Here is a 12,993-nt window from a genome sequence, read left to right as displayed (position 1 = left end):
ATGCCAGTCACAGGAACACGCCCTGGCCGCCCCAACACGCATCATAGCAACACTCTAGGGATGCCCAGGCCCTGTCCTAGCAACCATCCATGGATATGCTGCACCTGACATAGCAACCTGCCATGGGCACTCCAACAGCTGTCATAGCAACCCACGCTGGAACACCTGGCCACCCTGACACCCGTCATAGCAACCCACTTCAGCTGCCTCGATACACATCAGAGCAACCTGCCCTGGTTGCCCCAACACCCGTCATAGCAACCTGCCCTGGCTGCCCCAACACCTGTCATAGCAACCTGCCTCAGCCGCCTCGATCATCATAGCAACCTGCCTTGGTCGCCCCAACACCTGTCATAGCAACCCACCCTGGATGTGCTACACCTGACATAGCAACCTGCCATGGACACTCCAAGAGCTGTCACAGCAACCTGCACTGGAACATCCAGCCGCCCCAACACCGTTCATAGCAACCTGTCCCAACCTCCCTGACACCCGTCATAGCAAAGACACAAAATCTAGATAAATAACATGCACAAAAAGCAGACATAGGAGCTGGTCTACACTGAAAACTTACTTCAGCATAGCTACATCTCTCAGGAGGGTTAAAAATCCACACCCCCTGAGAAAGGCAGCTGGTGTAGACAGTGCTAGGCTGACAGACGAATTCACCTCTTGGGGAGGTGGATTACCTACGCTGACAAGAGAACACCTCCTGTCGCTGTAGGAAGTATCTACACTGAAGCTGCAGTGTTTAGCGTGGATAGATGGCCTAGAACTCTAGCCCTTTAGCTCTAAAGGGCTAAATGTGATTGGTTTGGATGTGATTGGAATAACAGAGACTTGGTGGGATAACTCACATGACTGGAGTACTGTCATGGATGGATATAAACTGTTCAGGAAGGACAGGCAGCGCAGAAAAGGTGGGGGAATTGCACTGTATGTAAGGGAGCAGTATGACTGCTCAGAGCTCAAGTATGAAACTGCAGAAAAACCTGAGAGTCTCTGGATTAAGTTTAGAAGTGTGAGCAACAAGGGTGATGTCATGGTGGGAGTCTGCTAGAGACCACCAGACCAGGGGGATGAGGTGGACGAGGCTTTCTTCCGGCAACTCACGGAAGTTACTAGATCGCAGGCCCTGGTTCTTATGGGAGACTTCAATCACCCTGATATCTGCTGGGAGAGCAATAGAGCGGTGCACAGACAATCCAGGAAGTTTTTGAAAGTGAAGGGAAAAATTTCCTGGTGCAAGTGCTGGAGGAACCAACTAGGGGCAGAGCTCTTCTTGACCTGCTGCTCACAAACCGGGAAGAATTAGTAGGGGAAGCTAAAGTGGATGGGAACCTGGGAGGCAGTGACCCTGAGATGGTCGAGTTCAGGATCCTGACACAGGGAAGAAAGGACAGCAGCAGAATATGGACCCTGGACTTCAGAAAAGGAGGCTTTGACAACCTCAGGGAACTGATGGGCAGGATCCCCTGGGAGAATAACATGAGGGGGAAAAGGAGTCCAGGAGAGCTGGCTATATTTTAAAGAATCCTTATTGAGGTTACAGGGACAAACCATCCCGATGTGTAGAAAGAATAGTAAATATGGCAGGCGACCAGCTTGGCTTAACAGTGAAATCCTTGCTGATCTTAAACACAAAAAAGAAGCTGACAAGAAGTGGAAGATTGGACAAATGACCAGAGAAGAGTATAAAAATATTGCTCGGGCATGCAGGAGTGAAATCAGGAAGGCCAAATCACACCTGGAGTTGCAGCTAGCAAGAGATGTTAAGAGTAACAAGAAGGGTTTCTTCAGGTATGTTAGCAACAAGAAGAAAGTCAAGGAAAGTGTGGGCCCCTTACTGAATGAGGGAGGCAACCTAGTGACAGAGGATGTGGAAAAAGCTAATGTACTCAATGCTTTTTTTGCCTCTGTCTTCACGAACAAGATCAGCACCCAGACTGCTGCACTGGGCAGCACAGCATGGGGAGGAGGTGACCAGCCCTCTGTGGAGAAAGAAGTGGTTCGGGACTATTTAGAAAAGCTGGACGAGCACAAGTCCATGGGGCCGGATGCGCTGCATCCGAGAGTGCTAAAGGAGTTGGCGGATATGATTGCAGAGCCATTGGCCATTATCTTTGAAAACTCATGGCGATCCGGGGAAGTCCCGGACGACTGGAAAAAGGCTAATGTAGTGCCCATCTTTAAAAAAGGGAAGAAGGAGGATCCTGGGAACTACAGGCCAGTCAGCCTCACCTCTGTCCCTGGAAAAATCATGGAGCAGGTCCTCAAGGAATCAATTCTGAAGCACTTAGAGGAGAGGAAAGTGATCAGGAACAGTCAGCATGGATTCACCAAGGGCAAGTCATGCCTGACTAATCTAATTGCCTTCTATGACGAGATAACTGGCTCTGTGGATGAGGGAAAAGCAGTGGATGTGTTGTTCCTTGACTTTAGCAAAGCTTTTGACACGGTCTCCCACAGTATTCTTGCCAGCAAGTTAAAGTAGTATGGGCTGGGTGGATGGACTATAAGATGTGTAGAAAGCTGGCTAGATTGTCGGGCTCAACTGGTAGTGATCAATGGCTCCATGTCTAGTTGGCAGCCGGTATCAAGTGGAGTGCCCCAAGGGTCGGTCCTCGGGCCGGTTTTGTTCAATATCTTCATTAATGATCTGGAGGATGGTGTGGATTGCACCCTCAGCAAGTTTGCAGAGGACACTAAACTGGGAGGAGAGGTAGATACGCTGGAGGGTAGGGATAGGATACAGAGGGCCCTAGACAAATTAGAGGATTGGGCCAAAAGAAATCTGATGAGGTTCAACAAGGACAAGTGCAGAGTCCTGCTCTTAGGACGGAAGAATCCCATGCACCGCTACAGACTAGGGACCGAATGGTTCGGGAGCAGCTCTGCAGAAAAGGACCTAGGGGTGACAGTGGACGAGAAGCTGGATATGAGTCAACAGTGTGTCCTTGTTGCCAAGAAAGCCAATGGCATTTTGGGATGTATAAGTAGGGGCATTGCCAGCAGATCGAGGGACGTGATTGTTCCCCTCTATTCGACTTTGGTGAGGCCTCATCTGGAGTACTGTGTCCAGTTTTGGGCCCCAGACTACAAGAAGGATGTGGAAAAATTGGAAAGCGTCCAGCGGAGGGCAACAAAAATGATTAGGGGACTGGAACACATGACTTATGAGGAAAGGCTTAGGGAACTGGGATTGTTTAGTCTGCGGAAGAGAAGAATGAGGGGAGATTTGATCGCTGCTTTCAACTACCTGAAAGGGGGTTCCAAAGAGGATGGATGTAGACTGTTCTCAGAGGTAGCAGATGACAGAACAAGGAGTAATGGTTTCAAATTGCAGTGGGGGAGATTTAGGTTGGATATTAGGAAAAACTTTTTCACTCGGAGGGTGGTGAAGCACTGGAATGTGTTACCTAGGGAGGTGGTGGAATCTCCTTCCTTAGAAGTTTTTAAGGTCAGGCTTGACAAAGCCCTGGCTGGGATGATTTAGTTGGGGATTGGTCCTGCTTTGAGTAGGGGGTTGAACTAGATGACCTCCTGAGGTCCCTTCCAACCCTGATATTCTATGATTTTAAACATACAGGCCCCCGCACAGGAACTAAAGGAGCTGTCCCTCAGCTACTAGCAGTAGTAGATCCTTTAGCCTCCCCGTAGACCTAACCGATAAGGCAACCTAACTCACTGCCTCATGCCCCCAAAGCCAGCACTGTACTCTGGCTGCAGTCCCACCTTGCTCAGAATAAATCCCTTTAGTACCATTGCAGCTGCTAATAAAAAGGGGATCCACCCGTTCATCCAGCCATGTGTTTCTGCCCTGCCTGGCTATCACCCTGGCATCTGGGCACCATTCTGAGTCCCATCTTGGTTCTGGAGTGGCACACTGACCCCACTAAATCCTTATGCGGAGCTGGAGTTATGGCAGCGGCCGCCCCTGCCCGAACCCATTCTGTCCTGCTAGCCATGTACGGCCCAGGGGCCGTACACCCCCTCCCCCCCGCCACAGCAGCCGCACAGTGGCTTGTTTCCCCCCCACAATCCTCCCCTAGAGGTCTTCTCCTGGGGTGGGAGGGGATCCTGCAATGACTGCTGGGAAGGGACATGCTCCCCAACTGTAGGCGAGGGGCCTTCACTACTCCGGGGCGATCATTGGCGCCAGTGCAGGTGGGTGTGACCAGATCCCAGCAACCATGGGGCCCTTCCTTGGCGGGTCCAGCTGCCCCTCTGCCCTGCAGGCCAGAGGCACATGGGCAGGAGAGACTGTGAGGAGGACGCTTGCCCTGCCTCTTGCTCCCGATCCTTTCCATTTCCGGGGGCCACTGTCCGGTCTTTGCCCACCTCCCTTCACCCCCTGCTGCTGGTGCCACTCACGGATCCACGGGACCTCTTCCCCGGGCCATGGTCCCCATCCCGCTAGCAAGGTTCAGAGAGAGGTCCCAAGCCCGTTCAAATGAGTGGATGGGCACTCGAACGGGCTTTGAGACATCACCCAAAGGGTTGGTCGTGGAGCCCCCTGGGGTGGAGCATGGAGAGAGAGAGACATTGGGACTGCAGCTGACTTAGAGTCCCGTGCCGTTCCCCCGGCTGCCCCCTCTCCCCTTCCTTGTTCTTTGCCCCCACAGCCGCCCCTGTCACGTTTGATGCTTCAGACCGCCCTGCCTTGACGGGCGGAAGCCCTGCCATAGACAGATAAACACAGGGGGGAGAGACAACGCGGGTTTATTTATGGTGCAGAATCCACCCCCGGCGACAGGATTCCTAGCGCACAGCAGGTGCGAACCCGTACAGCCGGAAGTGGAGTCCCAGCCCGGCCCCTCTGGGCCCAGGCCAAACAGAGCGAAAGGCAGGAGAGGCTGGCCAGGGTAGCGTCCCCATTGAGTAACCCCTATGGCCCCCCTGCTATCCCAGTTCTGGGCCACCCACCCACAGCTCGGCCGATACCCCCCGCTCCTGACCCATAGCCCCCTGCTATCCCAGTCCTGGGCAACCCACCCATGGCTCTGCCGATACCCCTCACTCCCACCCCCCAACCCCCTGGCTATTTCAGTTGTCAATTCTCCCAGACCATGGGGATGGCGGTGAATCTGAGGCAGCCCTGGGCAGAAAGCAGCATATGATGTTTAACCCTTTCTTGGACGAGTGCTCCCCAAGCCCATGGCCCAGGCTGCTGGGTTTAGAAGTCAGGACGCTGCAGTGGATGATGCGAACTAGTGCTGACTAGGCTGGTGGCTTTGAGTTCAGGTTTCACAAGCCCTTTCAGAGTCCCTGAGGTGGGGGGGGGGGCGGAAATTGGGAGGCACCCAGTGCCAGACGTCTCCGGGCTCCTGACTCACAGTGGGGATGGGAGAGAGAGGCCTTAAGGGAACTGGGTTTCTCTCCATGGGGGATGCTAGAGCTCAGATCTCTGCCCACCCCCTTGATAATCAAAGCAATTACCCAATTAACTGCCCCAAGCAAAGGCCTAGGCACCTGGTGTGCATGCTGGGACCACATGGCCCCTGGGGAGAGATCACACCCCATTCCCTACCCCCTTTCCCCTCCCTCTGCATCCCCCACTTCCACAGCCACTCTTCCTCCTCTCCTCGTCCTGCCCACCAGGTGGTCCAGGTCCCCCTCCCAGCATTAGCTGATCTCTGGCATTAGTCAGGCCACTGCCAGGTGCACCTTCCAAGCAGGTTTAGTCCCCTGTGGCAATCCAGCCCGGAGCTCCTAATTACAGAGCCCAAAGGGGCATCACTAGGTCCTCTCTGACTTTTAGCTGTGGTCCCCTGATTCCGTTATACCCCTGTGGCCTAATAGATCAAGTCCTGATCTAGGACTCCAGAGACAAGGGTTCAACTCCTGGCTCTGCGGCTAGCCTTCTGGGTGACCTAGGGCAAATCATGTCTCCTTGCTGTGCCTCTGTTTCCCCATTTGTAGAACAGGGATCATGCTACTGACCTCCTTTGTAAAGTGCTTTGAGAGTTGCTGATGGAAAAGCAGCAGGTGAGGGCTGGGTGTTGTCCACTCTGCTCTTGCAAAAGCAGCTGGGGATATTTAATGACTATCAGGAGCATAGTCAGAAAGATGGCAGGGCTTTTGGTCAGCAGTGACTCAGAGAGGAGACCACAGCTTGATGTTACCCACACCTCTCCCTGCATCCTACAGAATCTCGTTGGGGCATTAGGTGAGTACTGACTCAGTGGGAAGAGCACTAGCTACCACCCCATCACCTTGTCCTGAATACCTGCCCATCTTCCATCCAGGGCGGTCAGCTGGCCCAAGCCTGCTTAGCTTGTGAGCTCAGAGGCCCTCACAGCCTAGAGCTCAAACTGCAGCAGTGGGCAGGAAAGGAGCAGCCTGGGCAGTGATGTCTGGAAAGCGAAGGAGGGAAAATCTGCAATTTGAGCCCTGTTCACCTAGCAAGAATTCCCTGAATGAAACAGCGATTAGGAGACCCGCCATGGTTTTGGAAGATCTCTTGCAGATAAGTTTCCCACCTCTTGAAATGTGAGTTGATCATACTGGTACCACTGCCCAGAGCCAGGAGAAGAACCCAGATGTCCTAGTCCTGAGCTCCAACTACTAGACAGTGCTGCCTGCCTGAAAGCAAGGGTGGCTGGAATTCTGCACCCCTCCTATGCATGCAAATTCTGCAGCCTAATAACCACCCTGCTCCATCAGGCTATTTCAGAGTTGCCTATTAGAGGTGCAGCTCCACCGGGCTGGGCCAGGAGGCGATTCCCCTCTCTAATTGGATCACTTACTAATATTTCTAGCCAGCCTAGTTTCGCAGAGTCGCTATGAACATTGCATTGCCCGGCATGGGGTGGTGCTGTAATGAAAGACGCCTCACGGCTGCAGCCCTCGCAAAGGGGGGAGCATGACCCAGCATCTCCTGGCTCCTCACCACCCGGGGAGGGCACAGAGGCGAGCCAGACACTGACAAGAGTGATCTGGTTGCAGCTGCATGCGTGATGGCTGCTAGCTTGGCCAATGCACCAGGACTGAACTGGGGACCCGCCAGAGCTCAATGCACAAGTGCTAAGGCTCCCCAGCTGGGCCGCGGCAAACTCATATCCTCAGCGGATCAAGCACTGGGGCAGGGGGGCTGTGACACACTCGGCAGGGCTGCCCTCAGACCTGTTCAGTAGAGTCTCACCTCACCCCGTGGGCACCCCCACACTCCAGCTAGGCCCAGCTGTGCGCCCCTCTGATCCCAGCAGGGAGAGCGGACATCTGTGCTAGCTTTGCGGCTCAGCGGTTGTTAACCCTCTCCCTGCCGGCGTAGGTGCTGGAACTCCGAGTGCGGGGGGTGCTGCAGTACCCCCTGGCTTGAAGTGGTTTCCATTATATACAGGGCTTGCAATTTGGTTCAATGGCTCTCAGCACCTCCCCTATACAAATTGTTCCAGCACCCCTGCCTGCCGGCCCCTGGGCTACCCCTCTGGGCTACCCCTCACATCTCTCCCCTGGCCTTCTGCCGGACCTGCACTGCATTGGTGATGGTTGGCCAGCAAGGTGCTCAAGCCAGGCCCTGTGACGGACACTGTTGTGAGGGTTTCTGAAGCAAGGCAGCTTCCTTCATTGCCCATGTCCCCCTACAGATTTCCCCCCCGGCTCCCATCTGTCTCCAGGTCAACTCCCCTCCCAACCTACGCCCTCCAAGCCAGGCCAGGAGAGGCTCTAGGCTTTGGGGGCAGGGGAAGTCCATCCCTGCCCATCAGACAAAGGGGAGCTGCTAAGGAAGAGCCCCTCACCCCCACCCAAAGCATGCACTGCCCCTGCTCTGCACCTGCCCCCACAGGGCCCTCAGGCCCAGAAGAGGGATGGGGAGATTGGCTGTAACCACTTTAAAGCCCTCCCCCCCCCCCATACAGGTGATAAGCCCAGGAGCCTCCAAATGGCTACTGCTGCTCCAGGGAGAGGCCACGAGGCCGCACCCTGCAGGGTGCTCTGACCCCAGGAGGGCTGCCATCGGGCGGGAGCTCCCGGAGGCTGCCAAGCCAGTGGCATTAACCCCCCAGCCCCTTCAGAGCCGCAGGCCACGGCGGTCAGACTCCTGAGCGCACGTGCGGACGGACTCCCAGCTGGAGCTAGCCATTTCCTTGAGGCTTGGATGGAAAGTCCCAGCTGGCTGGAAACATGCCTCCTTCTCTTTCAGGCGAGGGTCTCCATCACGCACTGAGCCCCGCAGAGAGACAGGCAAGTATGCTTCTTCCCATCTCACCGTGGCCACGGCCACATGCAGGTCAATGGCAGGGCTGGGAATAGAATCTAGAAGTCCACCCCAGGCTCCCTCCCAAAGCCAGGAAAAGGACTCAGGAAAAGTGGCTCTAACCACTAAACAGCACTCCCTCCCAGAGCCAAGAGCAGAACCCAGGAGCCCTGAGTCCCTCTGTGCCCTTCATCCCCCACTGTTCGCTAACCACTACACGGGCTTCCCCTCCAGCCCCATCTGGCGATTCCCCGAGGCATTAGAAAGGACCATCGGTGACTGACGCATGAAACTGCCAGGGCACTGGTCCCCTTCCCTGGACCTGGGGTCTCCCATCTCAGCTCCACGCCCATCCCAGTCCCGTTCCCTGCCTGATTTCCCACCTGCCGCCCCTCCCCTGGCTCCTCGGTGCTCTGTTCTGTCACCCCCTACTTCCAGCGCTGTGGCCTGTCCCTTACCGCTCCTCATTTCCCTGCTCCAGTCCCTTCCTCCAGCCGACCTGAGCCTTCCCAGCCCAGTTCGTTCACCTCCAGCTGCTGCTTTTCCCCAGCCTCTCCGGGCCTCTGGAGCCAAGTGGAGTGAATCCCCCCTTAATCCCCAAGCCAGGCCTGTGCTGAGGCACTTCCCCTAGGGAACAGCAAGAACCGTCTGGCTGTGGGATAGTCTCCCCAGGGGAACGAGGGAAGTCCTGTCCCTTGGGGACAGGGGAGGAGTGTGGACTATTGGGAAGATCCCTGCACCAATATCTAGGGATGGAGCAACTGGAACCTTTTCCTGATTCTCTCTATTGCATGGGCCCTGGGCACCCCCAATTTTCCTGGCCCCCCCAAAGGCTTTAGAGCTTAGGGGCCCTGCACTGCATTGGAAAAAGCTCCTATTTCCAGCCCACCAGGCCTTGGTTCTAGGCCTGTAGGGCATGTTGGGACCGGTCTTCCCTACCGCAGTCAGGCCGGGGGCGGGGGTCTGTAAAATCCCTTGCCGGCTCTCTGTTTGCAGGGAGATCAAAGCCCAGGCTCCAAACTCTGAACTCTAAGAAGAGCTGGCTCCCTTTGCAAGATGGCTTGAGATCTCCTCAGCCCTCCTGCATGAATCTAGCTAGGATGGTCCTTCGATGAGGCCTGCAACCCAACCTGCACCTGATGGCCCCTGACTACAAGCATCTGGGTAAGGTTGGCGAACAACAGAAGGCCTTATCTTGTTCCACTGAAGTGAATGACAAATCCCCCTTTTTGACTTTAATGGGAGCAGGATCAGGCCCCAAGGGTAAAGCTCTTTAGGGAAGGGATTGTCTTTTTGTTCTCTGTTTGTACAGCAGCCAGCACAGTGGGCTCCTGGTTCAGGACAGGTGCTAGTAAGGGTTATACAATAGAAACCCCTGCAATACAAACAATAATAAAGACCAACACCAGGCATGGAGTTTATAATTATTATTGATGGGCAAGAACATGTATTATTAATAGGGCTGTTGATTAATCACAGTTAACTCATGCGATTAACTCCAAAAAATTAATCATGATGAGAAAAAATTAATTGCAATTAATCAAAAATATTTAATACATTTCAATTGGCATTCTATTGTGTGATGTTTTTCTGCATTTTCAATTATATTGTGTGACAAGATGGCCGATGTTAGTCTGGTGGGTGCTGTGCTTTTCTTGGTGGGGAGCTAAGATGCCACCCTTTGCCCCTGGTCTTGGGGCACCAATGGCCCTGCTAATGGCCCAGGAAGGTGGTAAAGGAGGGAAGCAGGGGAGGGGTCTGGGTTTGCTCCTGAGTCTGAGCCCCAGTCCCTCTCAACCTCTGCAGGTTCTTACCCTCTTCCCCCTTGGTGAAATACCTGCAGTCCTTAGATGCTAGGGAAGGGAGTCTCCCTCCCCTACTGAGGCAGGGTCTCCCTTACTTCAGTTCACTGATTTTCCAAGTCTCACAGCACACCTCCAGACTCTTGTCCCTGTCCTTGTCCTTCTTCTTGTCGTCATCCTCCTCCTCCTACTTCTTTTTCAGCCAATTGCTAAGACAAACAAGTTTGTTTACATTTTCGGGAGATACTGCCTCCTGCTTCTTATTTACAATGTCCCCTGAAAGTGAGAACAGGCGTTCGCATGGCACTTTTATAGCCGGCATTGCAAGGTATTTACGTGCCAGATATGCTAAACATTCGTATGCCCCTTCGTGCTTCGGCCACCATTTCAGAGGACACGCTTCCATGCTGATGATGCTCATTAAAAAAATAATGCGTGAATTACATTTGTGACTGAACTCCTTGGGGGAGAACTGGATGTCTCCTACTCTGTTTTACCCGCATTTCATGTTATAGCAGTCTCGAATAATGACCCAACACATGTTCATTTTAAGAACCCTTTCTCAGCAGATTTGACAAAACACAAAGAAGGTACCAATGTGAGATTTCTAAAAATAGCTACAGCACTCGACCCAAGGTTTAAGAATCTGAAGTGCCGTTCAAAATCTGAGAGGGAAGAGGTGTGGAGCGTGCTTTCAGAAGTCTTAAAAGAGTAACATTCTGACACAGAAACTACAGAACCCAAACCACCAAAAGAGAAAATCAACCTTCTGCTGGTGATATCTGACTCAGATGGTGAAAATGAACATGCGTCGATCCACTCTGCTGTGGATCGTTATCGAACAGAACCCGTCATCAGCATGGACGCATGTCCTCTGGAATGGTGGTTGAAGCATGAATGGACATATGAATCTTTAGTGCATCTGGCATGAAAACATCTTGCGATGCCAGCTACAACAGTGCCATATGAGCACCTGTTCTCACTTCCAAGTGACATTGTAAACAAGAAATGGGCAGCATTATCTCCTGCGAATTGTAACCAAACTTGTTTGCCTGAGTGATTGGCTGAACAAGAAGTAGGACTGAGTGGACCTGTAGGTGCTAAAGTTTTACATTGTTTTATTTTTGAATGTTGTTATTTTTTTGTACACAGTTCTAACATTTGTAAGTTCAACTTTCATGATAAAGAGATTGCACTACAGTACTTGTATTAGGTGCATTGAAAAATACTTTCTTTTGCTTTTTACAGTGCAAATCAAAAATACAATACAAAGTGAGCACTTTACACTTTGTATTCTGTGCTGTAATTGAAATCAATATATTTGAAAATGTAGAAAACATCCAAAATATTTAAATAAGTGGTATTCTATTATTAACGGCACGATTAATCGCAATTAATTTTTTTAATCGTGTGATAAATTGTGATTTTTTAATTGCTTGACAGCCCTAATTATTAACCTATAATAATTAATATTTGATTTGTGTGGTACCCAAAGGTGTGCTAGGTGCTTCAGACAGATTGTATTTTAAGGTCAGGGCCATCCAATGGGTTAGATTGTACCTTTAGTGAATTGTATTGGCTCCTATGTTCTCTTTAAATTGTTGTAAGAATGCGCAGAGCAATCAGATGGGCCCTTATTATTATAAAGAGAAAGGAAGAATGAGAGAACAAATGCATGGAATATGTTTTTCCTGTGTTTTCAAACTCTGGCCAGACCATCTGGTTGCCAAATATCACTCTGTCACGTAGGACAGAGTGAGTATTGCAGGAACCCTGAGAACTGATTTGCAAATTCAGAAGTATTTGATGCCCCCTGGAGTTTCAGAATGACCTCTTCAGCCAGCTTTGGCAGACATCAGTTTTCAAGAGCCTAAACAGGAGATGAGCTCTTTTGAAAATCTGTTTCCAGTCTTGCATGCTGAACATCTGACAATCTTGCTCTTTTGACGATTTGGACTCAAGAATAGAGCCAGGAACAAGGCAAAGGATTCTAAAAAGCAGAGATCTATCATTTAAATTGCATGTTCCCTTAACCTCCTTTTCCTTGCCTGCTTGCTTTTGGATTGTGAATTCCTGGCACCTAGCACTGTAGTGCGTGATACAGTTCATAATAATATGTATCCGATGAAGTGAGCTGTAGCTCACAAAAGCTTATGCTCAGATAAATTGGTTAGTCTCTAAGGTGCCACAAGTCCTCCTTTTCTTTTTGCGAATACAGACTAACATGGCTGAAACCAATGTATTTTATGTTACTAAAAGGAATTAGGTATTAATATGTAACTTCCTTCATCACACAGGATTCCACAACACTTTCCATACAGGAATGCACTGAAATGCAACCACTTCTGCGGTGGAACAGGGTGGCTAATTGCATCATTTTACCAAAAAAGTGGCTGTTGATTGATGTGCCTCTGATGTTGCAGAGGTGCTGAGTGCCCACAACGCCAGTTAGTCTTTAGGAGCTCGGGGTGGGGTCAGCACCTCTTACAGTCCAGAGCTGGGCACCCAACCTCTGCAGCCAATCTGGAACAAGTTATGTACATTTGTAGGAGTGAAGGCCCAACACTGAAATGCAACCACCTCTGAAGTGGAACTGCTGTCGCTGTTACTAACCTTCCAGAATCCACAGCCCAGCTGATTTAGAGGAGCCAATAAGAGGTTGAGCTGGACTGTCTGGCTTTTTAATTGGCTACTGTACATATCAATCATCGTCTGTAGTGACCAATCGCAGAATTCTACTGAAAAAAATCCCGCCTATTTTTAGTCCGTTCCCCCCCCCCCCCCCCCCGCATTCACTTGTCAATCAATTACCAGTGGGCGATAGTTTGGTCTTCCGTCTATTGGTAAGCCGCATCGTCAATCAGAAAACCGTCTTTCTATTGGTCTCCCAGATCCGTCCGTCATTCTCAAATCAGCCGCTCATTGGTGCAGCCGGCACTCCATCACTGGGTCCGATTGATCGGCGGAGACGCCAATCAGGCGCTAGTGGCT

The 12,993-nt window shown here is 51.7% G+C and overlaps 1 long non-coding RNA gene across 1 annotated transcript; it reads left to right on the top strand.

Moving 5' to 3' along the window:
• Nucleotides 1-6,075: 6,075 nt before the first annotated feature.
• LOC122463929 lies at nt 6,076-8,188 on the top strand. The gene is made up of 3 exons (XR_006287706.1): nt 6,076-6,169; nt 6,249-6,492; nt 8,147-8,188. It is a non-coding gene; the product is annotated as an uncharacterized LOC122463929 (long non-coding RNA).
• The last annotated feature ends 4,805 nt before the right edge of the window (nt 8,189-12,993 follow it).

The sequence above is a fragment of the Chelonia mydas genome, chromosome 27 (genome assembly GCF_015237465.2).
Source record: "Chelonia mydas isolate rCheMyd1 chromosome 27, rCheMyd1.pri.v2, whole genome shotgun sequence".
Lineage (NCBI taxonomy): Eukaryota > Metazoa > Chordata > Testudines > Cheloniidae > Chelonia > Chelonia mydas.
The sequence above is the reverse complement of the archived record's forward strand: the minus strand, read 5'-3'. Positions and strand labels throughout refer to the sequence as shown.